The 26,946-nt window shown below is 44.8% G+C and overlaps 1 long non-coding RNA gene and 1 pseudogene across 1 annotated transcript in view; both read right to left on the reverse strand.

Annotated features, from left to right (window-relative positions):
- Positions 1 to 17,535, reverse strand: part of LOC136837838 (uncharacterized) — a 145,394-nt gene extending 127,859 nt beyond the window's left edge. Inside the window, exons 1-2 of the long non-coding RNA XR_010852791.1 lie at positions 17,246 to 17,535; positions 11,754 to 11,925 (exon numbers count right to left, since the gene is read on the reverse strand). This is a non-coding gene — a long non-coding RNA (uncharacterized lncRNA). The remainder of the gene's footprint in view (positions 1 to 11,753; positions 11,926 to 17,245) is intronic.
- A 1,408-nt stretch (positions 17,536 to 18,943) lies between these two features.
- On the reverse strand, positions 18,944 to 20,492 carry LOC136837835 (SCAN domain-containing protein 3-like; annotated as a pseudogene).
- Between the last annotated feature and the right edge of the window lie 6,454 nt (positions 20,493 to 26,946).

The raw sequence follows: 26,946 nt of genomic DNA on the forward strand, positions 1-26,946 counted from the left end.
CACTACCACCCGCCCGGCGTCACGCATTCACTTTGCTTTCTGGCCTAGGGCAGATTGTGGGGAGGCTGTGGTGGGTTACCTGAGTAAAGAACCTCGGGTTCGTATGTTAGAAAAAAATGCATTTTACTTTTAAAAAATGCGATTTGTTCCTACACAAATACAAACCCTTGGTCCTTTATGGGTATGAGACTCCTTAATCAGTGGGAGGAATCAGGTGTAGGTCTCTGAACGACCAGAGTTCTACCACACCTTTTGTCCTCAGGGTAAGAGCCAGGAGGTTCATCTCGGATGACCACTGTTATGTGAAATGAAATCATACGAATTGATCTACTAGACCACCCCTGCTGTGACTAAGTTACGGTAGGTAAGCGAACACACAGCAAGGTAAATCTCATCATTAGGTCCTTTATATGCATATAGCATTCCTTCTTTATCACCACAGTTTATTGATTCAAATTTATCAGAGTTAAATACCATCCTATGTATCTCTGCCCATTTATATATTTTGTTAAGGTCTCTTTGTAGCGAGTTCCTATCTTCATCACAAGCAATTTCTCTACTTATTCTTGTGTCATCTGCGAGACTTCTTACTACTGAGTCCTTAACATTACTGTCTATGTCTGCAATCATAATCACAAACAGCAATGCAGCTAACACCGTACCTTGTGGCACACCAGATATTACCGTAGATTCATCCGATTTCTCACCGTTTGCAATCACTATCTGTTTTCTGTTTTGCAAAAATTCTTTTATCCATCTTCTTACTTTGTCCACAATGTTATGTTTTCTAATTTTTTCGCTAATATATTATGGTCTACCTTGTCAAAAGCTTTTGCAAAGTCTAGGTAAACCACATCTGTATCTTTCTCATTTATCATATTTTTATATATGCTTTCATGGTGGACTAACAGTTGGGTTTGTGTACTTTTTCCAGGGGACAAAACCATGTTGTCCTATATTGAACAATCTATTTTTCATTAAATGTTTCATTATATTTTTTTATTACCCTTTCATAAACTTTCATAATATGAGATGTCAGACTCACAGGCCTATAATTACTTGCCTCTAGTCTTGAACCACTTTTGAAAGTAGGAGTAATATATGCTAATTTATGCTCATCATAAATCTTGCCTGTATCTATACTTTGTCTCAATAATATTGCTAGAGGGCTTTGCAGATTGAATGAACCACTTTCTTTAACAATATGGCAGGTACGCCATCTGGTCCTGCTGCTGATCCATTTTAATTTCATTAATAGCCTGCACAATATCGGCTTTCTGTAATATCTATGTCCGATAAATATTCAATATTTTCATCTCTTATTTCTGTATCATTATCTTCATTATCAATTCTAGGTGTAAATTCATCTCTTTATCTTTTTGCTAATATTGTTGACATATGTCCTTTTTGTTATTTGTGTGGAACTCGCCCTTCAATTCTTTGTTCAGAGGACCTAGGTTTCTGTGACTAAATAACTCATCTTTTTTGCAAATGGCCATAAAAAAATTTTAGGGTTTTGCTTGATTGGTTTTAAGTAGAGATTTTTCTTCTACCACGGAGGACACTTTTGATTGTATAATCTTTTGTTTTGCATTTTCTCAACTTTTTTTCCAGACTTTCCATGAATTTTTTTTTTTTGCAAGAAATTTTTTCCAAAATTACAGAAAAAATTGGAAAAGATCCTTCTGTCTCAAAATATTAAAAATACTGATGTTTTGTTTTTCTTCTACCATATTTCTCCATGTTATATTTAAAATTTTATATAGATTGGTCCAATACTAAGGAGGAGATGCATTTTAAAGGGGAAAAAGGGACATGTTTTGAGAAACGGGCCTTCAAAGTTTTAGTTACATAAAAAAGTAAAAGGGACTTCAAAGTTTTACAATTAATTTGTTTTTAATTTTTCATTTTTTTTAATTAATGCAAAATGATTATAAATAAGAATATTAATTGATTATTTATGTATTTAAGACACATTCTTATAAATTTTTTTTCCTGGTCCCCTTCTGATCTTGGTTATTACTCTTTTTCATAGTTGGGGCGTGGATTAGTGTTAATCCATCTATCCTGGGAATATTACATTCACAAATACTTCGTGATTCAAGGGATCAAGTCTTGCTTTATTATGATCATTTTATTTTCAGGATCGTCTATAATATCAGCCTAAGCTACTGCTAAAATATCTTTTCCCTTTGGTTGACGAACAAATAAAAAATCGCTTAGGGGTGGATGTTATGGTCTCTGGTCAGCAGAGATCGCTGGCTGGCCGGAATGGGCGACAGCTCTCTATCTTCTCCGTGGAGTCGCTACATTGCCTCTATGGCACTAATTTCTTGAACTCAACTTCTACTTCTCCCTGGATTTTCCACTTGGCTTTTTACTATTCTCAGAAGCATGGAAAGTTAACTCTTGGACCTTTTAGGCATAATGAAAAAACAAAAATTTCTATTTTAAAATACAGATTTCAGTCAAGGCTATTGAGCATGAAAAAACGTCTTCTAGCTTGGATTTATAGGCAACTCTATCAGAATATTACAATGTTCACTAATATGACGGTGTGCAGATTCAAATTCTAGAATAACTAAAAATTCAGAGGATATGGAGATGACATTATACATTTCTTTCAAAGGAAGTTTTCGTAATATATATCGGGAAAACTTCCAGATTAAATCATTTGGCTACTGGTGTTTTATGGGTATATAGTTATTGTTACATTTCAGGCCATAACTAGAGAAATTTCCAAATTTTAGCATAATATTTCATGGACACATTCTTGAACCCTTCACGAAGCCATAGAATTTTTTCAGCAAATCGAATTTTTAAAGATTATTGGGTTTTTTTAGGCTATCTCCCCTTGGTGTTAAGTATACATTTATCTTTACCAGACCACTGAGCTGATTAACAGCTCTCCTAGGGGGCTGGCCTTTTAGACTTTTTTACAAGAACCAATTGGTTACTTAGAACGGGGGCATGGATGGACCTACAGCTTATAGTGGAATCTCCATTATATCGAGAAATGAATTTCTATCACCAGAAATAAATTCTCTTAACTCTTCATCAGCCGGTCGGATGGATTGAACTCCGGCCCATCGAGGGCATGGACAGGCTGAAGCTCAACCGACTCAGCCAAGGGAGAGATTAATTCTAGGTGTAAAATTCATCTCTTATATCTTTCTGGCTAATATGTTACATATTTGATCTTTTATTCACTTTATATCTTTCGCTAATATGTTACATATTTCCTTTTTTCATTCGTTAATCGTCCTTCAATTCTTAGCGGGCCTATTTCTGGAGGGATTATTTTATTCATCTTTTTGCATATGAATAAAAAAATTTTTTTTTGCTTGATATTTTGTTGGGGAAGGGACTTTTCTTCTAGGTCCCATTTTTCATTTTCTTTTGATTGTATAATCTTTTGTTCTGCATTTTCTATCTTACTTTTTAGTTCCATCACTTTCCATGCATTCTTTTCTTTTTGCAAGAACTTTTTCTAGGAAGCACTTTCTGGGAGTTTTCTGGAACAAGATCCTTCTGTCTTTTGGTATTCGTGACTGATGTTTACTTTTTTTCTTCATATATATTTTTCCACTATTCCTCTGGATTTTATATAATATATCAGTATTTACCTGTGGATATTATCCACTCTTACAAATATTTTGATTCCATTCTTTGTTTAATTCTTCATTTATTTTTGACCAATTTGTATTTCTTAAATAGAAATTGTATTTTCCATATCCTTCCCATTTGTTCATCTCTTGCTTTTTTGTTTTCATGTGCTTTGGAACGGACTGTTAGTTCTATGACATTATGGTCCGAAATACTCAGAGGGGGCATTATATACACTATTATTTCTTTAACATAGTTCACCTCGTTCACAAATACTCTAAAATATTATCCTTTCTTGTTGCCAGGTGATTTATTTGGAGAATGTTATATTCTAGTAGAATATCTAATAGCTTTTCAAATTGGAGGAAGGATCTTCTTTTTCATACTATTGCTCTCTTTTTTTCTATGTATAAATACAACCACAGTCCCCTATTCGTTCTTTTCCATTCTACGAAAGGAAAGTTAAAGTCTCCTCAGATAGGAGTATAATCCAGTCCTTGTGATTTCTAGGGAAGGGCATACATCATCCAGTTTGTCAATTATTATGTCAAATTCTTTAGTATTAGGGGGTCTGTATTTACAATGTTCACTAATTTTTCAGATTCAAATTCTACCGGGGTGTTACTTTATTTCTCACAGATTATGTCAAATTCTTTTCAGTATTAGGGGTCTGTATATTACAATGTTCACTAATTTTTCAGATTCAAATTCTACCGCTATTAATTCACATTCTGTGTTACTATATTTCTCAAAGATTTTTTTTTGATTGGCGTCTCTCCCATATATTTTTCTATTTTTTTCATATCTCATCTATAAGCTGGATACCCTTTATCTAGTTATCAGACCAGTCTCTTGGGAATACATTTCACTTATATTCATTATTTCTATTTTTTCATTTTTGGCATGTTAGTTCTTCTAAGAACTCTATCTTTCTTTTGAGTTACCATCGAAACTAAACCCTGTGCATTCTCACTATGATGGTTTGGAGGGAAGTCCCCATTATCTAATATGGGTAATAATAAGGGCCATTCCCATGTCTCTTTACTGTTCAGGATATGTTGATCTTTTTTTTTTCAGAAATTCGGGGCACATTAAAAGGGACATTTTCCAGACATTTGATCTTCCATCTTCATATTTATTAATTTTGTGCATATACCTGCATTTATCTCCATATCTGCACTAGAGGGAGCGTGGAGGGAAGGGACATCTCTCAGAGGGAGCGTGGAGGGAAGGGACATCTCTTAGAGGGGACGTGGAGGGAAGGGATATCTCTCAGAGGGGGCATGGAGATAAGGGACATCTCTTAGAGGGGGCGTGGAGGGAAGGGCCATCTCTTAGAGGGGTCACGAAGGGAAGGGCCATCTCTTAGAGGGGTGTGGAGGGAAGCGACATCTCTCAGAGGGCGTGGAGGAAGGACATCTCTTAGAGGGGGTGTGGAGGGAAGGGACATCTCTCAGAGGGGGTGGAGGAAGGGACATCTCTCAGAGGGGGCGTGGAGGAAAGGGACATCTCTTAGAGAGGGGGCATGGATGGAGGGAGGGAGGAGGACATCTCACAGAGGGGCGTGGAGGAAGGGACATCTCTCAGAGGGGGCGTGGAGGGAAGGGACATCTCTCAGAGGGGGGCGTGGAGGGAAGGGACATCTCTCAGAGGGGGCATGGAGGGAAGGGCCATCTCTCAGAGGGGGCGTGGAGGGAAGGGACATCTCTTAGAGGGGGCGTGGATGGAAGGGCCATCTCTCAGAGGGGGCGTGGAGGGAAGGGCCATCTCTTAGAGGGGGCGTGGAGGGAAGGGACATCTCTCAGAGGGGGCGTGGGGGAAGGGACACCTCTCAGAGGGGGCGTGGAGGGAAGAGACATCTCTCAGAGGGAGTGTGCAGTGAAGGGCTATCTCTCAGAGGGGGCACGGAGGGAAGAGCCATCTCTCAGAGGGGGCATGGAGGGAAGGGACATCTCTTAGAGGGGGCCGTGGAGGGAAGGGCATCTCTCAGAGGGGGGCGTGGAGGGAAGGGCCATCTCTCAGAGGGGGCATGGAGGGAAGGGCCATCTCTCAGAGGGGGCGTGGAGAGAAGGGACATCTCTTAAAGGGGGCGTGGAAGGAAGGGACATCACTCAGAGGGAGCGTGGAGGAGTGTGGAGGGAAGGGACATCTCTCAAAGGGAGCGTGGAGGGAAGGGCCATCTCTTAGAGGGGGTGTGGAGGGAAGGGACATCTCTCAAAGGGGGCGTGGAGGGAAGGGCCATCTCTCAGAGGGGGCGTGAATGGAAGGGATATCTCTCAGAGGGAGCGTGGAGGGAAGGGACATCTTTCAGAGGGAGCGTGGAGGGAAGGGCCATCTCTCAGAGGGAGCGTGGAGGGAAGGGATATCTCACAGAGGGGGCGTGGAGATAAGGGGCATCTCTTAGAGGGGGCACGAAGGGAAGGGCCATCTCTTAGAGGGGTGTGGAGGGAAGGGACCTCTCGTAGAGGGGGCGTGGAGGGAAGGGACATCTCTCAGAGGAGGCGTGGAGGGAAGGGATATCTCTTGGAGGAGGCGTGGAGGGAAGGGACATCTCTCAGAGGGGGCATGGTGGGAAGGGAAATCTCTCAGAGGGGGCGTGGAGGGAAGGGACATCTCTTAAGAGGAGACGTGGAGGAAAGGGCCATCTCACGGAGGGGCATGGAGAGAAGGGACATCTCTCTGATGGGGCATAGGGGAAGGGACATCTCTCAGAGGGTGTGTGGAGGGAAGGGACATCTCTTAGAGGTTGCGCGGAGGGAAGTGACATCTCTCAGAGGGAAAGCGGAGAGAATAGACACCTCTCAGAGGGGGGCATGGAGGGAAAAGCCATCTCTCAGAGGGGGTGTGGAGGGAAGGAACATCTCTTAGAGGGGCGTGGAGGGAAGGGACATCTCTTAGAGAGGCGTGGAGGGAAAGGACACCTCTTAGAGGGGGTGCAGAGGGAAGTGACATCTCTCAGAGGGAGCGTGGAGGGAATGGACATCTCTCAGAGGGGGGCATGGAGGGAAGAGCCATCTCTCAGAGGGGGCGTGGAGGGAAGGGACATCTCTTAGAGGGGCGAGGAGGGAAGGGACATCTCTTAGAGGGGCGTGGAGGGAAGGGACATCTCTCAGAGGGGGCGTGGAGGGAAGGGACATCTCTTAGAGGGGGGCGTGGAGGGAAGGGACATCTCTCAGAGGGGGCGTGGAGGAAGGGACATCTCTCAGAGGGGGCATGGAGGGAAGGGCCATCTCTCAGAGGGGGTGTGGAGGGAAGGAACATCTCTCAGAGGGGGCGTGGAGGGAAGGGCCATCTCTCAGAGGGGGCGTGGAGGGAAGGGACATCTCTCAGAGGGGTCGTGGAGGGAAGGGCCATCTCTCAGAGGGGTGTGGAGGGAAGGGACATCTCTCAGAGGGGGCGTGGAGGGAAGGGACATCTCTCAGAGGGGGCGTGGAGGAAGGGACATCTCTCAGAGGGAGCGTGGAGGGAAGGGACATCTCTCAGAGGGGGCGTGGAGGGAAGGGACATCTCTCAGAGGTTGCGTGGAGGGAAGTGATATCTCTTAGAGGGGGCGTGGAGGGAAGGGACATCTCTCAGAGGGGGCGTGGAGGGAAGGGAGATCTCTTAGAGGGGGCACGAAGGGAAGGGCCATCTCTTAGAGGGGTGTGGAGGGAAGGGACATCTCTCAGAGGGGGTGTGGAGGGAAGGGACATCTCTCAGAGGGGGCGTGGAGGGAAGGGACATCTCTCAGAGGGGGCGTGGAGGAAGGGCCATCTCTCAGAGGGGGTGGAGGGAAGGGCCATCTCTTAGAGGGGGCGTGGAGGAAGGGAAGGGACATCTCTCAGAGGGGGCGTGGAGGGAAGGGACATCTCTCAGAGGGGGGATGTGGAGGGAAGGGCCATCTCTTAGAGGGGGTGTGGAGGGAAGGGACATCTCTCAGAGGGGGCATGGAGGGAAGGTCCATCTCTCAGAGGGGGCATGGAGGGAAGGGACATCTTAGAGGGGGGACATCTCTTAGATGGAGGGAGGGAAGGGATATAATTTCAGAATGGGCATGGAGGGAATGGACATCTCTTAGAGGGGGCGTGGAGGGAAGGGACATCTCTTAGAGGGGGGCGTGGAGGGAAGAGCCATCTCTCAGAAGGGGTGTGGAGGGAAGGGACATCTCTCGGAGGAGCGTGGAGGGAAGAGACCTCTCTCAGATGGGGCGTGGAGGGAAGGGCCATCTCTCAGAGGGGGCGTGGAGGGAAGGGACATCTCTCAGAGGGGGCGTGGATGGAAGGGTCATCTCTCAGAGGGGGGCGTGGATGGAAGGGCCATCTCTCAGAGGGGGTGTGGAGGGAAGGGTCATCTCTCAGAGGGGGCGTGGAGGGAAGGGACATCTCTCAGAGGGGGCGTGGAGGGAAGGGCCATCTCTCAGAGGGGGTGTGGAGGGAAGGGCCATCTCTCAGAGGGGGTGTGGAGGGAAGGGACATGTCTCAGAGGGGGCGTGGAGGAAGGGCCATCTCTTAGAGGGGGCGTGGAGGGAAGGGCCATCTCTCAGAGGGGTGTGGAGGAAGGGACATCTCTCAGAGGGGCGTGGAGGGAAGGGCCATCTCTCAGAGGGGGCGTGGAGGAAGGGCCATCTCTCAGAGGGGGTGTGGAGGGAAGGGACATCTCTCAGAGGGGGCGTGGAGGGAAGGGACATCTCTCAGAGGGGGTGTGGAGGGAAGGGCCATCTCTTAGAGGGGGCGTGGATCTCTCAGAGGGGCGTGGAGGGAAGGGCCATCTCTCAGAGGGGGTGGAGGAAGGGACATCTCTCAGAGGGGGCGTGGAGGGAAGGGCCATCTCTCAGAGGGGGCGTGGAGGGAAGGGACATCTCTCAGAGGGGGCGTGGAGGCAAGGAAAATCTCTTAGAGGGGGCGTGGAGGGAAGAGACATCTCTTAGAGGGGGCGTGGAGGGAAGGGACATCTCTCAGAGGGAGCGTGGAGTGAAGGGCCATCTCTCAGAGGGGGTGTGGAGGGAAGGGACATCTCTTAGAGGGGGCGTGGAGGGAAGGGACATCTCTTAGAGGGGGCACAGAGGGAAGGGACATTTCTCAGAGGGGGCGTGGAGGGTAGGGAGATCTCTCAGAGGGGGGCATGGAGGGAAGTGCCATCTGTCAGAGGGGGCGTGGAGAGAAGGGACATCTCTCAGAGGGGGTGCGGAAGGAAGGGACATCTCTCAGAGGGAGCGTGGAGGGAAGGGCCATCTCTTAGAGGGGGTGTGGAGTGAAGGGACATCTCTCAAAGGGGGCGTGGAGGGAAGGACCATCTCTCAGTGGGGGCGTGGAGGGAAGGGATATCTCTCAGAGGGGGCGTGGAGGGAAGGGACATCTCTCAGAAGGGTCGTCGAGGGAAGGACCATTTCTCAGAGGGGTGTGGAGGGAAAGGACATCTCTCAGAGGGGGCGTGGAGGGAAGGGACATCTCTCAGAGGGGGCGTGGAGGGAAGGGACATCTCTCAGAGGGGGCGTAGAGGGAAGGGACATCTCTCAGAGGGGGCGTGGAGGGAAGGGACATCTCTTAGAGGGAGCGTGGAGGGAAGGAACATCTCTCAGAGTGAGCGTGGAGGGAAGGGACATCTCTTAGAGGGGGTGTGGAGGGAAGGGATATCTCTCAGAGGGGGTGTGGAGGGATGGGCCATCTCTTAGAGGGGGCACGAATGGAAGGGCCATCTCTTAGAGGGGTGTGGAGGGAAGGGACCTCTCGTACAGGGGGCGTGGAGGGAAGAGACATCTCTCAGAGGAAGCGTGGATGGAAGGGACATCTCTTAGAGGGGGCGTGGAGGGAAGAGACATCTCTCAGAGGGGGCGTGGAGGGAAGGGCCATCTCTCAGAGGGGGCGTGGAGGGAAGGGACATCTCTTAGAGGGGGCATGGATGGATGGAGGGAAGGGACATATTCTCACAAGGGGCGTGGAGGGAAGGGACATCTCTCAGAGGGGGCGTGGAGGGAAGGGACATCTCTTAGAGTGGGCATGGATGGATGGAGGGAAGGGACATATTCTCACAAGGGGCGTGGAGGGAAGGGACATCTCTCAGAGGGGGCGTGGAGGGAAGGGACATATCTTAGAGGGGGGTGTGGAGGGAAGGGAAATCTCTTAGAGGGGGCGAGGAGGGAAGGGACATCTCTCAGAGGGGGCGTGGAGGGAAGGTCCATCTCTCAGAGGGGGGCGTCGAGGGAAGGGACATCTTAGAGGGGGCATGGATGGAGGGAGGGAAGGGACATATTCTCAGAATGGGCATGGAAAAAAAAAAGTTAAGTATATCTTAGTTTAACCAGACCACTGAGCTGATTAACAGCTCTCCTAGGGCTGGCCCGAAGGATTAGATTTATTTTTACGTGGCTAAGAACCAATTGGTTACCTAGCAACGGGACCTACAGCTTATTGTGGAATCCGAACCACATTATAGCGAGAAATGAATTTCTATCACCAGAAACAAATTCCTCTTGTTCTTCACTGGCCGGTTGGAGATTCAAACTCACGACCAACAGAGTGGTAGGTGAGAACGGAACCCACTCAGCCAGCGAGGAACTGAATGGGCATGGAGGGAAGGGACATCTCTTAGAGGGGGCGTGGAGGGAAGGGACATCTCTTAGAGCGGGGCGTGGAGGGAATGGACATCTCTCAAGAGGGGGCATGGAGGTAAGGGACATCTCTCAGAGGGGGCCGTGGAGGGAAGGGCCATCTCTCAGAAGGGGTGCAGAGGGAAGGGCCATCTCTCAGAGGAGCGTGGAGGGAAGAGACCTCTCTCAGATGGGTCGTGGAGGGAAGGGCCATCTCTCAGAGGGTGCGTGGAGGGAAGGGACATTTCTCAGAGGGGTGTGGAGGGAAGGGCCATCTCTCAGAGGGGGCGTGGAGGGAAGGGCCATCTCTCAGAGGGGGCGTGGAGGGAAGGGACATCTCTCAGAGGTGGCGTGGAGCGACAGGACATCTCTCAGAGGGGGGACTGGAGGGAAGGGCCATCTCTTAGAGGGGGGCATAGAGGGAAGGGCCATCTCTTAGAGGGGGCGTGGATGGAAGGGCCATCTCTCAGAGGGGGCGTGGAGGGAAGGGCCATCTCTCAGAGGGGGCTTGGAGGGAAGGGCCATCTCTCAGAGGGGGCATGGAGGGACGGGCCATCTCTCAGAGGGGGCGTGGAAGGAAGGGACATCTCTCAGAGGGGGCATGGGGGGAAGGGACATCTCTCAGAGGGGGCATGGGGGGAAGGGACATCTCTCAGAGGGGGCATGGGGGGAAGGGACATCTCTCAGAGGGGGCATGGAGGGAAGGGACATCTCTCAGAGGGGGCATGATGGGAAGGGACATCTCTCAGAGGGGGCGTGGAGGGAAGGGACATTTCTTAAGAGGAGGCGTGGAGGAAAGGGCCATCTCTCAGAGGGGCATGGAGGGAAGGGACATCTCTCAGATGGGGCATGGGGGGAAGGGACATCTCTCAGATGGGGCGTGGAGGGAAGGGCCATCTCTTAGATGGGGTGCAGAGGGAAGGGACATCTCTCAGAGGGGGCGAGGAGGGAAAGACCATCTCTCAGAGGGGGCATGGAGGGAAAGACCATCTCTCAGAGGGGGCATGGAGGGAAAGGCCATCTCTCTGAGACATCTCTCAGAGGGATGGAGGAGGGAAAGGCCATCTCTCAGAGAGGCCTTGAAAATAAAAAGGGGAAGATCAACTGCATTGAACCAATCCACCTAACACTACCACTGATAAGACTGCTACTTGAATGTCAGTACTGTCCAACATTTGGCAATGAAGTCAAACTTGCACTGAGGAGGAATTGAGCTGAATATAGCATTGAGGCCAAAGGCCAAGCACTGGGACGTATGAGGTTTTCAGCACTGAAGCGGAAATTATCAAGTATATAAAAAAAGCCTTGAAAGGTTCAGCAGCAGTAGGAAAAAACCTCAAAGCAGTTGCACTAGGAATCAATTATTAGGAGAGAGTCGAGGAACGCGAGATGGAAGAACAAGAATATGAAAGGAGGTACAGTTAAAGGAACGAAAATGGTTGCAGCTGGGGGCCGTAGGCTTGCTGCAAAGAACTTTAAGTAATGCCTACAGTGCTCCAAGTGGGGTGCACTGACAGCACTAACCCCACTATAGGGTTAGTAACAATTCAAACTTACATTAATTGTAGCAATTCAAACTTACATTAATTGTAGTAGTAGTAGAGGTCCAGTTCAGTGGGTCCCAAAAGACTTCTTGAAAGTGCTTCTACGCCCAAATTCCAAGGGCGGTGGCAGTGGAGGTGGGGGGAACCTCTTTTGAACCTTTTACAATATTTGGCTCCAGTACATTCGTGCATGGCATCCAACGGAAGATGCTGAAAAAAAAAATACATTGTATTTGACTCTGAATGCAGAACATTACATTATTATACTTTAGATTCCATTTCGTAAGAGGAAAATGTGTGTAAAACTTTGCTTCAGTTGCACGGCCTGATTCCCTCCTGTCGCCGACCGGGACAAGTTATGCCCTTTTTGGGTGGGTCCAGGGGGAGTGAAGCGCCCCCAGCCAGGTTAGGGCAAGGTGCCCTATGTTAGGTTAGGTAGGTAAGATCTGGTTAGCTCAGGACCTGGCATTACAGGAAAGGTTACGTCCATTTATGTATGAGGAGCCTGTCCCAGTTAACGACTGGCAGGAACGAGGCTGCACAGCTGAAGTCAATTTTACCAAAACATGTATAAAGATTCATAGAAGCAGATGGCGAGAGAGAATTTGATTATCTGCAGCCATCGGTTAATCAGCGGCAAGAATTACGCCAGCGGAAAGCAGACCTAGCCTGGCCTAACCTGGTTACAGGCGCATGACAAGCTACGTTTGCGCTACCCACTTTGGTAAAGTATCCTAAAAAATTACGAACAACGGCCCTAATCAAAGCAATTACAAAGCAAGGTTCCCCCAAAATTGCACCGGTAAAACTTTGCTTCAGTTGAGTGGTCTGATTCCTGCCAGTCGCCGACCGGGACAATTTCATCGTACATATATAAGACATTACCTTTCCTATAATACCAGGTCCTGACCTAACCACATCTTACCTACCTAACCTAACTTAGGGCGACGTGCCCTGACCTCCAAAAAGGCGGTAACCTGTCCTGGTCGGCAACTGGCGGGAGTCAGGCAGGCAACGGCAACTTAAAAAAAAACGACCACCCCACAGGCTTAAAACAAAATACTCGAGCAGTGCTTGTACTTAAATTGGCATTAGGCTACACCATTCCCGAGGGTGCAACACAGAAAACCAAGTGAAATAAAGTCACTATAAGGGAGACATGAGCTATGGCCTACTGGAATGGAATACAGAATTTAGGCCAAAGGCCAAGCACTGGGACCTTTGAGGTCATTCAGCACTGAAATGGAAATTGACAGTAAAAGGTTAGGAAGATGTAACAGGAGGAAAACCTCAAAGCAGTTGCACTATGAATCAACTGTTAGGAAGATGTACAGATGGAAGAGAATATAAACAGAGGTACAGTAAAAGAACGAAAGGGGTTGAAGCAGCTAGGGGCCACATTAGGGACGCTGCAAAGAACCACAAGTAATGCCTACAGTGCACCGTGTGAGGTGCACCAATGGTGCTACCCCCTAAACTAACCTAGGGGTGCTTACTGGTTACAAATTTTGCTGTATTAGCTATGGAAGGGTAGGGGGGAGGTTAAGGGAGTCGTAATTTGAGTCAAGGTAAAGAAAAGACAGGTTAAAAAAGTCACAGCTAAAAGTCAGAAAAAAGTCACAGGTGCATCAGAAAAAAAGTCAAGTAAAAAGGTCACAGAAAGTAAGTCAGGTAAAAAAGTCACTGGTAAAAAAAAGCCAGAAAAAAGACACAGGTAAAAAAGGCAGGAAAAAGTTGCAGGAAAAAAGTCACAGGTAAAACAGGCAGTAAAAAGTCACAGATAAAAAAGGCAGGAAAAGGTCACAGATAAAAAAGGCAGGAAAAAGTCACAGGTAAAAAAGGAAGAAAAAAGTAATACCTGTACGTAAAAAGTCAGGAAAAAGTGTCACAAGCAAGAGTAAAAGTCACAGGTAAGAAAGTTAGGAAAAAGTCTCAGGTAAAAAGACGGGTAAAAAAATACAGAAAAGAGTCACAGGTAAAAAGCCATAGGAAAAAATCACTGATAAAAAAGCCACAGGTAAAAAAAAGTTACCAAAAAAATCACTGGTAAAAAAAGTCGGGTAAAAAAGTCACTGGTAAAGTCATAGGTAAAAAAGTCACACGTAAAAAGTCACAAGTAAAAATTCTCAAGCAAAAATTCACAAATAAAAAGTCACAGGTTAAAAAAACCCACAGGTAAAAAAAGTCACTAGTAAAAAGTATGTGTAAAAAAGTCATAGGTAAAAAACTGGTAAAGTCACAGGGAAAAGTCACTAGTAAAAAAAGTCAGGGACAAAGTCATGTAAAAAGTCACAGGAAAAGGAAAATGAGTCCCATAATATTTCCTTGAAAGTGACCCAAAAAAGTCAGCAAATTCACAGAAAAGAGTCCCAGGAAGTCATAGGTAAAAATGTCACAGGAACAGATTAATGTGACTTTTTCCCTAACCAAAGTGTGACTCTTCTCTATCTGACTTAATTACTAGCCACCAAAAATTATTGCGACTTTTTTCCTAACTTGACCTAACTCACCCTAGGACATCGTGACCTGACTTGACCCAACCATGGTGTCACTATTAAAGATTATAACCTGCTAGAATCCCAACTTGACCAGGTAAATCTAAAGGAGAGCTCCATCTCTTGTTTGCAGAAGAATATATATTTTTCCAATGTATTTTTTATTGATTATGCTGAAACTGATCATTAATATTGGTGGCATCAAGCAATTACACCCCTTTTCCCATCTAACAATCTTGGGTGAACCCAGTGGGAACCGGGGTTTTTGGGTGGGGGGGAGGAGGAGAAAAGTGATTTCCAGGGCACTACCTAACCAAACAACCACCTAACCTAACCTAGGGTGCCGGAATGGAATACCTAGGCCTAGCAGGGGGCTTCGCCCCCTGCGACCCCCATGAGGGCACTACCTTGCCTGCACACTTCATGACAATTCCGAAAAATCTGAGCGGCCATTAGGCTAACTGAGAGACAATACTCCAGCATATTTCACATGATAATCAAAATACAGGAAATAGCTTACCTTACAGTGGAGGATATAGTTCAGCAGCTTTCACAAAGGCGTGAAACCTTCGTAAGGGGTCTTGAATGTGCAATTTAAAATATGCAATGGCTAAATATCCAACAAAATGTTTTTTGCGTCGGCCATATTTTGGGACCAAATTCTTGACATCTCTCCACTGTCTCTCTATGGTATTGGTATGGGCACGAGTTTGTGGATCAACAAAATTTACACTGTGATTGACATGTAAATGTTTGTAGCCCTCGCTTGCCAGGCAATCGTATGCTTTCCAGCAATCGGAAATGACTGTTGTTCCTGGTTCGATGTACTGTTTGATGACAGCAAGCAAAACCTCTGAGTTTCGTTGTTCAACAGGAACCATAAAGAACTCCCTAGTTTCCGAATCCCTACAAATGCCCCCAAATACCCACTGACCCTCTATAATTCTGCCCACATTATACTTCCTCTAACCAAATTTTGATTCATCAATTTCCACTATTTTACCCTCCCCTCCAATTTTATGAGACCGTCTAAATACCCAATTTACTATTACTTCCCTACAAAATGAAGCCCAATCATTGATGGTGGGATCGCTGAGATGAAGCTCAAAACTAGCAAACCTATAAGAAAACCAATCAGGTACAAAAATAAAGCAAAATGTTAAATTAGTTTCAATATCCACGTGAGACTTGGAGAACCATATGTTTTTAAATATTGGGACATAAAAATTACACTTTTTTCTCTTTTTTTGGACACTACATACATTTTATCACACCGAAAGGCTTTTTTGTTCAAGTCAAGATGGCACTTTTCCTTACGTCGGGCAAATGTGTTCGCTCTTGATTAAACCGTGATTTTGGGCAAATGTTACGAGCCTTTCCAAATGCCCATAATAATAGTTTGTGAAATCTCTATAATTCACAAACAATTTTCACACACTGCGGGAAACTTTCCTGGGGAACAAAATCGGAGCTTATAGACGGCCCACTAATTCACTCAGGCGCTAGTGCAAGTAACGCTTCATTGGAGAAAATAGGTGTATTTGCCAAAAAATTAATGACTTGGTAACGTAAAATATTTGTCATTGGCTGAAAACACTTTAATGTGATTTTCTATTTCTTTTGTTTCAGAGAAAATTGAAACGTGCTTATTTACAACTGGATATTGTCTAATGATGTCACTTTTTGGGTGGAGTTTTTCGTGATGTCATTCGGAAGGTGTGGTTTCCCGACAATTTGAGACTGCAGCAGCACACAAACGAACGAACAGGAGCTCAGTAAAATAGGTGATACGACAGAACAACAACATGAAGGACTTTTGTTTTTTACTGTAGGTACAAATATTCAAGTTGTGTTTTCTAGACCGATAGGACTTACCGCCACTAACTTCCTTCTTCATTTGAACATATACTTAGTATCTTCTTTCAATGTATAAACACATTTATACTAAAAATTGGCCAAAGCACTTATTAAGTTTTACCCTTAACCATGCCAATAGGTAATATAGCCTAGGCTACCTTGCCATCAGGGTACATAGCCTAGGCTACCTTACCAATAGGGTATTATATAGCCTAGGCTACCTTACCAATAGGGTATTATATACCCTAGGCTACCTTGCCAATAGGCTACATAGCCTAGGCTACCTTGCTAATAGGCTACAGAGCCTAGGCTACATTGCCCATGTTAACAAGTCTGAGGATCATATTGCCTAAAATAATTATATATATGTCCTGGATACTACAAGCCATTTGAATGAACCCTGACATTACGTTCCATAACTCATTGTATTAATTAATCTAATTTTGGTGTTAAAAAAATGTGCAATTTGGCCCTAACCCATTGGATGAAATAAATTCAAGCCACAAAACGACTTCAAACCAAAATGAGATTTCCACTTTGAAGTCTGACTAAAGAGCCGGCTGGAAATCGCTGGCCCACGCCGCCATGTTTTCAAGGCTAGGCTCCCTACGGGCAGCTAATATTTCATCGTTAATCATCCTAATTACAACAGTCACCTCATGCAAATTTCAACAAGAAATGAATAATATATTGAATGAACTTTGTATTTAAAATATCAACGCAGCATCATACTGTTAATTTTAACAATGATGATACGGATGATAAAGATGTCTTGATCATCGGCGCTCAAGTTTTGGACATGACGACGTCCTCAGGGCTACAGAGGGTGAGCAAGCATAAATGATAAATAGCCTATATATTATAAGGTTATTTAACCATATGCTAATTAGAAACTTACCTTATTAACAATTACTGTAATGAGTAATGTTACGGCCCCTTGGAGGCGTTTTGGATATTAATAAAGACACTCACATTCAATTCCCGTATATACTTTGACTAGCCAGGCGAGTTTCTTTGTCAAGGATTAATTACATCAGCCCTAATTCCGAATTTAAAGTGCCTGTGAATAAATTCTCGGCATTTTCACTCTGAATTACCCTCATATATTATCAATCGAATTACCCTTCATAAAATACCAAACCAAAATTGGCAAAAATCAGGTATTGTAAATTACTAACCTTATAGTGTCACTTTTAGGGAAGGAACCCCTACCACCACAACACACATCTTGATTTCACATCTAGTTCCTATATATCGCCAATCATCTGCGTTATTATCGCCGTAAAATACGCATAACCTGCGTAACTAGCAACTGGATTATGTCAACATACGGCTAAAATGATTCAAGCACCAAACTACCTTCATTATGTTAAAATAAAAATCGGTTAAACGCACAAGTTAAGGGAAACTAAAGTTGAACGGCCGCCATATTGGGCGGTTGCTGCATTAACAGAGTTGCCAGACTGCCGAGAGAGAGAGAGACCTCACCTGACGGCCAAACTTTTACCCCTTCAGTTCACGGCCGAATTTCTGCCAAATATTTCAACAGGCATAACAACTGACATAACAACACCAAGCGTTTTTAACATTTTGTTTTATCATCATGACCTTGACAGTAAACATGGCAATAAATAAATAGGTAAACAAAGAAATACATATTATGTAAATAAACAAACACTGTTTTTTTATTTACAAACATAAAATGGAAAAATGCAAAGATGATAAACAACAAACACTGACACGCACAAACACACATACGTTTATTTTAACATACATGAAAATCACTGTACGTATGTGTGAAAGAGAGAGAGAGAGAGAGAGAGAGAGAATTGACATACACGATAAATATAAGGTATATATATATATGAATATAATATATATATATATATATATATATATATATACACTGACTATAATATCTACTACACATACGTGCGTGTGAGATGAAGATGATGATGCATAACGCATATAGACTTTCACTCACAATATGTATTTTTGCTCAGGATGTTATTCCTCTTGAGGATGACCAAACAAAAACCCAAATTACAACTAAAGCCCCAATCCAAGTGGTAAGGACACTCTTTTATACCCCCAACCCTCTTCTCCCTATATCCATTTTCCAATGATCTTTTTTTATATATATTTCTTTCACATCTTGCTCCCCGCTGGCATTATCTAAATCTAATCTATAGGCCTATGTATTTCAGGTAGTCAAGAATCATACATTAACATGTGGATATTGAAATTACGAGAGAAATAATCTGGCATAAGAAAAAGGGTGAAAGAAATGCTTACATTCATCTTATGAGATGTTTCGGGATGGTTGATGATGTCAAAACTTAATTTAGTAGCTGAAATTCAGGAACTCAAAAAATGATCAGCTTCATTCTCTTCGGTACTTCTCTCATACATATTAGTCGACTTGAATAATTCCAGCCTAATTGGTGTAACTTTGCAATCTCGACAGCATTTGCCTTGGAACTGTAAGTGAGCTCGTACTCTAACTATGGCCTCTAACATTTCAGAGCCCGAGCGATTTCTTGATTTATTTTTTACATTAGTTACCGTAGAAAACATCCGCTCAACTACTGCATTACTTGTCGGTGTTGTTAGACAAGACAAGCTAACGCATAATTTCCTAATTCCTCAAAAGGCTTTTCAGCTCACCTGTCGAACTTGTGTACTGTACTGTACTGTACTACCCCTGCAGACCAAAACGATGATGATTTCTTTGGAATTTGCCCTTTAAATATGGATTCTTCAGCCCAAGATATATACATGTATAATCTTTCTGTACTGTTGCTCGATAAGATCCTCTCTTTCCTTAAGAAGGTGAGGCATTGGAAGCTCTTTGAATGGAACCCGTTCAGTTTGACTTAATACCTTGCATGGTGATAGGGCATTAACTTAAACCTCTGAAAATTCCTGAAGAAGCTGGAAGTCTTTTTTCCACTTGGTGCAACGCTTCCGTCAGCATAGTAGCACATCGATTTTTTTACCTCCTCTATTTTACGCACTGCTTCAGCAGAATGATGGTGTTGCAAAAGGAATCTATCTGATGCATGTGAGAATTTGGCCCCAAAGTCAACAGAGTTTAACAATAAGGGTTTCCCACTTCTATCGAGTAGTCTGTCTCGTAGATTCTTGTGGTGTAAGGTCAACTCTTTTAAAAGTTCTACTGGGTCGCCATCGGTTGTTTGAAAGAGTGAATTAACTCTTTCAAATTCAGTAACTATGGGAGATATGAACCGAAAATATATAAGATTGATTGGATCATCTAACATTTCAGAGATTTCCCTTGCCTTGTAACGGCAAGATGCGTCTGCATTGGGATGTGCAACAAGGAAGTAGGCTTTCAGCTCTTCCCAGTTTGTTAGTATATTATAAATGACCTTTCCACGTACTAACCAGCGGGTACTGTACACGAGAGTTTCTGGAAGGGAAGTGGAGTGGAGTGCTCTTTCTCTCCCTCTCTCCTCATTTGGATCCATTGTCATGAACAGTTCTTGGAAAGCTTCTCTGCGGATATTGCTTTTCGAAAACCACTTGGGCACTTCTTGCAAGATATAACCAAGATTAGAAGGTAGATTTTCAAATGCCTTTTCGATGCACAAGGAAAGAGAATGACAGACACACCTGTTCAACTGGCAATTTGGAGACTGTTCTCTTATTCTAGACCAAACCGAGTTATGTTCACCTACCATGGAAGAGGCACCATCGCTGCCAAACCCGACACAATTCGACCACTCCAATCCTATTTCTTTCACTGTGTTACTTAGTGTTTCAAACAACTCTCGACCTGTAGTTCCAACCACTGGCAGAAGGCCTCCAAGCTCAGTGACAATATTGCATCTTAAATTACTATAATATCTAAAAACAATGCAAAGATGTTTGTTTATTACAACATCAATTGACTCATCCACGAGTAAAGAATACTTTTTTCCCTTTACACCTTGTTTGACTTCCTCAAACAGTGCAGGTGAGATTACCTTGGAAATTAACTTGCTGCATTTCGTATGATGTAGATGCAAATTCTCGAGTTCGTTACCTTTTCCATTCCTTTTCATGATTTCACCAAGGTGATCAATGCTTGCTATTGGGCAGTGGCAAGTTATAGATACTGCAAACTCTAACTCCACTCGTTTGATTTCATTTTAATTTTTCCTTGGCGTGATAGTTACAGGGAGGGAGGGAGGGAGTGCCCTAGACTGTGTTGATGCACTTATCCTATTCATGTGTCCTTTTGGTTTTTTATGGTCTGCCAAACGAGAAGCTTTCGGAGCTGTCTATCTGGGTTTTACAAATCTTACAAAAAGCAGTTTCACTTCCATCACTGGCTCTACAAACCCACACATACTTTTCTTCACAAGATTTTTTATATTTTCTTCCACTGTCATAGCAACCTTTCCATTTGTTACCAGGCATTTTGAAAAATATCACCAGTACCGTAAGGTGCTAAACAGAAGTTTGATATGGTAGCTTATAGATAGAATTGACTCAGTAACTAAATCAGGGTGCTTAAGCAATCTGTGAACAGTAGAAATATAAAGTTGGCTTTAAAACTCAAATAAAAATAGGATAATATAACAAATAAAATTTTTGAATTGTACATAACTTAAGTAGAAATAGGATAATATAACAAATAAAATTTTTGAATTGTGTACTCATTAAAAAAATGCTTTGCAACATTGCTCCAGAATGTTTCGTTCACTAATTTCATTTTTTCTATAAGCTAATATTAGTAAATTACAAGAAAAATAAAAGCTTAAGTTAAATTAAGCAAGGCGTACAAAACTATTTGAAAAATCAATAGGATATATATATATTATAGCCTATATATCTACCTATACGAAATATAGGTAGAGCATATCAAGTAATCTAATAAAGGCCTATTCCATTCTTTTTACTGTAGGGGTGTATGTATAAAAATTTACATACATAAATACATAATCATATCAGTATGGTATGTGTGTGTGTGTATGTATATAAGTGTATATATATATATATATATATATATATATATATATATATATATATATATATATATATATATATATATATATAATATAATTGTAAAAGGAAACATGTTATTTTCATTCTCTGTTGTGTTAATGGCGAAAGTAGTTGCAGTTACAAATGCAACTTTTAGTGTCCTAGTGATTTTGGGAAATGTTGCAGAACATACTTGAATGAGTGTATGGCAAATAGATAGATGAACATGAATGAAACATAAGGCGTTTATAAATAGTAATATATGAATATATAGTTACTAGCAAAAGGCATATGAAAAGAAAAAAAAAATAAACAACGATGTGTCTTGTTTCCAAAACAGACCTATGGAAACGATAAGAAGTACAGTATGGTCATTTATAAAACTATGCTATAGGCCTACACATATGCGATTGGTATAATTAATACGAAATGTTGTCCCCATGAAACGTAATTAGAAACACTCGTAAGTCCTACAGATACACGATAAAAAAACCAAGATTGTTGGGTTTGCAATGAGACGACATCTTGGTGACAAGTTTATTGTGAGAGACCAGAGAGCCGACTGACTCGGAAACATGTTGCCGGTCCATGCTCGGCAGTGCATTACAGGAACATATCGTACATCCCCCCCTCAAGATTATACATAAACATGGCAAAAATTAAAGGGGCAAATGTCACTATGATTATGTTAATGAGAGATGAGAGAGAAAAAAATTTAACTTTTGAATACCAAAACACGCAGTTACATACACTGAGTACGTTGCTTGGTGGCATTCAAATACTACACGTAATACATATACAGACAAAAGAAATAATATGGATTCTTGAAAAATATAAATTCTTGATACAATTGTACGATTGCATGCATGTGCAAGCAACAAATAATAACAGTATTATATGAAGTCCTTGAGCCACTTGGGTCTACCGGCGGCCCTTTTTGGCCTACTAACAACGCCGGGCTCCTGCATGGGGTGTGTTACTGGTTCTATGGGCATAGGGCTCGCAGAGGTGTCGTGCTGAGGAGACACAGGTGCGCTAGGGGTCGGAGCAATGACTCTCAAGTGTCGTCTGTTCCTTTTTGAAAGCCTGCCGCTCCCGTTGAGCTTGACTGTGTACTGACGATGGGGCCTAGTTTCCGATACTATGCCCGTTCTGTCCCACTGCTTAGTAGTTTGGTTTTGTATGTGTACATGGGTACCTAGTTTGATGGGTGGCAGTATCCTGGTGGTATCAAGGGCGCGCATAGCCTCCTGTGATTTTGCCACCTGTAGCTCCCTTCGACGTATCGTCCGTCTCCAATACCTGTCTACTAACAGGTGTCTTTTAGCCGTCGGTACCCCGTCACACAGCTGGCGACCCGTTGCAAGCTGAGATGGCGACTTGTTAATCTCCCTGAGGGGTGTGTTGAGATATTGGAGTATCGCCAGGGCCGTCTTGTCTGACTCAAGGGCTCCACCTTTTGATGTGTTTTCTCGGAGTAGCCTCTTTGCCGATTTGACAGCTGCTTCTGCCCTGCCGTTGGACTGGGGATACTGGGCTGACGACAGATGGACCTTGACTCCCCATCTCCTGAAGAAGGCCTCCATCTCCTCACTGGCTAAGTTAGTACCTCCGTCAGTTGATATTTGTTCTGGGGCTCCCCAACGTGAGAAGTAGGATCGAAGGTGAGTGCTTATTTTGTTGGACATGGCGCCACTGGGGAAGTGAGCTACTTCTAACCAACCAGTTAGTCTATCTGCATATACCATGTATACATTGCCTTCTATTTGAAACATATTTGCGACGACTTGCTGGAAGGGGTATTCTGCTGGCGGCGTGTGCATCATTTCTTCGGGAGGCAGTGAAGGGGCGTGTTCATCACATGAAGTGCATTGGGCACGGCGATGCTGAAGGTCTCCTTCTATTCCCGGCCAGTAGACTGACTGCCTGGCCCTTCTAAGCATAGAGTCTAGGCCTTGGTGTCCTGCGTGTAGGTTAGCGGCTACCTGATGACGTAAATCTTCGGGGACAACCAAACGTATGCATCCTTGGTCCACCGAGTATGTCACCAGATCCTGGTTGATGGCTAGCCGATCCCGAACGCTGAAGAAGGGACGAAGGCAGGAGAGTTCTTGTGACTTCTGTTGGGGCCAATCGCCTGCTGCAACCCTAGCAAGCAAGAGCTGATACACTGGGTCATTAGGCGCAGCACTCCTGACGCAGTCTTCATCCAACACAATGATGTCTGGTTCCAAAGCGGCCACGGTTGCACATGCCACTGCCACTTGAATGTTGTCCTCCAAATCCACGTCGGAAGCTTCGTGGGGTGCTCGCATGGTCGGGTACCTTGAGAGAAAATCCGCGGCAGTGTTCCTTTTTCCGGGCAGGTATTTGATGTGGAACTTGAACTGGAGTGTCTTCTCCTTCACGTTAAACAATCTTGGGTTGGTGACATCCTTAAGAGCCCTATCACCCAGCAGTTTAACCAGTGGACGGTGGTCCGTGATGATGGTGAGATTAGGGCACCCAAGTAGGAACAACCTGGCCTTCCACAAGCACCAGGTGACTTCAAGGGCTTCTCCTTCCACAGGGGCATACCCTGTTTTAGAGGGGGTGAGGTGTCGACTGCCACATAGGGCAAGACGCCAGCCTCCCTTGCAACAAAAGGGGCTGTCAGCTGATTGACAAGCACAATACTGCTGAAGGGCGACGAAACCAATGCCTTCCTTGCTCCAATATGTCATGATTATCATAGGGCGCGTCTTGTCGTAATATGCCATGCCGTCCTTGGCTAATTGACAGATAACCTCTTGTGCCTGCTGGAGTTTGCTACATAGCTGGCTGTCCCAGTAGACGTTTTTCCCCGTGGGCTTTCTGAGGAGGTCCCTAAAGGGCTCCATGATGGGCACCATTGCAAGGAAGGGGGCTAACTGATTCACGAATCTGAACCATGACCTAATATCAGTGATGGAGGGCTTCTCTGGCATGTGGAAGTTACGAATGGCGTCTAGTCGTTCGTCTGCAGGCTTGTATGACTCCCATCCCAAGTGGTACCCGACGAAGGTAACCTCTCTCTTGCAGAATTTGAACTTCTTGTGCTTGAGCGTAATACCTGCAGAGGCACACGTTGACAAGAATTCATATACATGCCAGAACGCCTCTTCGATGCTGTGATCGTATAGCAAGGTGTCGTCGATGCATTTATGCTTTCTGGTGATGTCTTGCAGGGCGTCGTCGAACCTTTTCATATAGGCGTCGGAAGCTGAACAGTGACCCATGGGTGTTCTACGATAACGATACCGTCCCCATGGGGTGATGAAGGTCGTGAGCGGGCGGCTGTCCTCATCCAATTTCACTTGGTGGAAACCCCAATGGGTGTCCGCTGTAGTCTTGTACGTGTGTATGGGGATGCTGGAAATCATGTCGAAGGGTGCCGGCGTATGATGAGTCTCACGAAGACAGTGGACATTGAGGTGCTGGAAGTCTACTGTGCGGTGAGGTTGGCCCGTCTTCTTGGCTACCACAACCATCCTTGCGCACCACTCCATTGCATCTCTTGCCGGGACTGGTTCTATCACTCCCCTCCAGACGTCCTCGTCAAGCTGGGCCTTTACCTCCTCTTCCCAATGTTTAGGGATTGCTGCCGGCGTGTGACAGGCATAAGGTATGGCATCAGACAGTAAGTGTATGTGGTGCTGCTTGCCTGTCATCACAGACAAAGGTTCCCTGGTTGTGTTAAAGGTCGTGGATGAGAAGTGATGTAACAACCATTCTTCGAGTCTTGGCATGTTCTCCTCCATGGGTTGGACAGGTATGGTGGCTGGCTTCGTTGTCTGAGGGGAGTTAGGTTGCGAGACTGCCTCGCTAATAACGTCAGCTGATGCAATGAGAGGGGAAGGGTAAGGGAAACCAGGAGGTACTATTCCCAGCTCCTTACAGGCATTCAGCAATATGTAGAAGTTCTTGGCCGTCGGCACGAAGTGAACCTCCTGCTTCGTGCGTCTCCCACCTATTTCAATGGCGCATGCCGTTGATCCGAGGCATCTCACTCGGAGATTAGCTACGTCCCTCAGACTTGTTCGGGGTTGCAACTCCAGGGGTTTTATGTGCAGGCTTGAAAGAATCATGGGTCCGGCAACGCAGATCTGTGCTCCTGTATCTGCTACAACGAGTGTAGACACCGACCTCCCGTTCCCATGGGAAACACAAGCCTTGACTGTAGGGTGGGGGGAGAGGCGTGTGTCTGCAACAATCACTGAACTCGAGGTGAGTGGCGCTTTCTTCATGCTCCTGCAACATTTCTGGAAGTGCCCTACCTTTTGGCACCTGTGGCACGTCATACCTTTTGCTGGGCACAATGCTTGACCAGACGAATGACGTCCCCCACAGTTCCCGCAATGCTTTGCACTCGAGTTACCATGCAACACCGCGACGTCTGGCGTTACATCATCACTGCCTGTGATGCCATCACTCGATGCACCGGCTGACTCCCTCACACCGCATGGGATGCTTTCAATGTCTTGGCGAGCAGCTTCAAAAGTACAACACAAAGCCTGAAGGGCATCGACACTTTTAAACGTATCACATGCCTGAAACACATGCCTTTTTAATACAGGATCACTGAGACCTACCATTATTTTCCGTAATAGCATATATTCAGCCAAGCATTCCTCACATTTGCGACACTGAAAATCACAGTCGGTGGCCTTTTGAGTACACCTTGAGAAATATTCACTCACTGACTCTTTGCGCCCTTGTGCGAGGGCAAAGAATTCAGACCATTGCACTGCCTGATTTGACGACCTTAACACTATATTCCCGATGGCATCCAGAGCCATGTCTGGAGTAAGGGCATTCCATTTGGCCTCTGAGTACCGAGCGTCCAGTGCGTGTTGCAGCGCCGGCACACAGTTGATTCTAATGTGCAGGACAACATCCTGCAGCGGGAACTTGTTGAGGTGGATCCAACATGTCATCGAACGTCTCCAGGACCTGAACGCTGCTGAGGACATCACAATATCACATTTCTCAGGGGCAGCAGAAACAGGAATTTTGCCAGCACGTGATCCAGAACTGGGAAGGGCAACCTGAAGGGAACGGATGGCACGTTGCTGGTCTGCAATTATCATCTGTGTTTGCATCACGGCCCGTGACAAGGCCCTTGGCATTGCAGGAGAGGCACGCCTCGGCATGGCCTGGGGTGGTCGACATATCAGGGGCATGACTTGGTTCTTATCCTATTCACTGCGCCATGTTGGGTTTGCACTGGGACGACATCTTGGTGACAAGTTATTGTGAGAGACCAGAGAGCTGACTGACTCGGAAACATGTTGCCGGTCCATGCTCGGCAGTGCATTACAGGAACATATCGTACAAAGATCAAAATCTCTTTTCCTGATACAACACTAGTTTAGAAACGAAAAATTATAGCATAATACAAAAAAAGATACTCCAGTGTTTGTAGTTCTGTGCACATTCACACTTATAATAATCCTTATTAACAAAAACTTGTAGCCTAATATAAACAAAGACACTCCAATGTCTGTAGTTCCGCGCACATTCACTTATAATAATACTTACTAATATCGTCTATACGAATTCCAAAGAAAATAAAAACCACTACACTCAGACCAAGCCATATGCCCGTAAACGTTTACCAAAAAACTGTAATGACTAGTCTCGTCGCTCTCGTGATATTCGATCAGTATATTACAGTACAACTCGAAGCTTTGTCTTGAACATGTGCAGTGTGTAACTGTGTCGGTATGAAGGCAACACAACTGCATAAGTGTCTAGCAAATCGTCTGTATCGATGTAATTTCATATGCAATTGCAATATCACTTATAATATATGTATTATTACAATTGGTTAATGATATTAGGTAAGTAAGATGGCCAAAACCATTTT

The sequence above is a fragment of the Macrobrachium rosenbergii genome, unplaced genomic scaffold (genome assembly GCF_040412425.1).
Source record: "Macrobrachium rosenbergii isolate ZJJX-2024 unplaced genomic scaffold, ASM4041242v1 13869, whole genome shotgun sequence".
Classification (NCBI taxonomy): Eukaryota; Metazoa; Arthropoda; class Malacostraca; order Decapoda; family Palaemonidae; genus Macrobrachium; species Macrobrachium rosenbergii.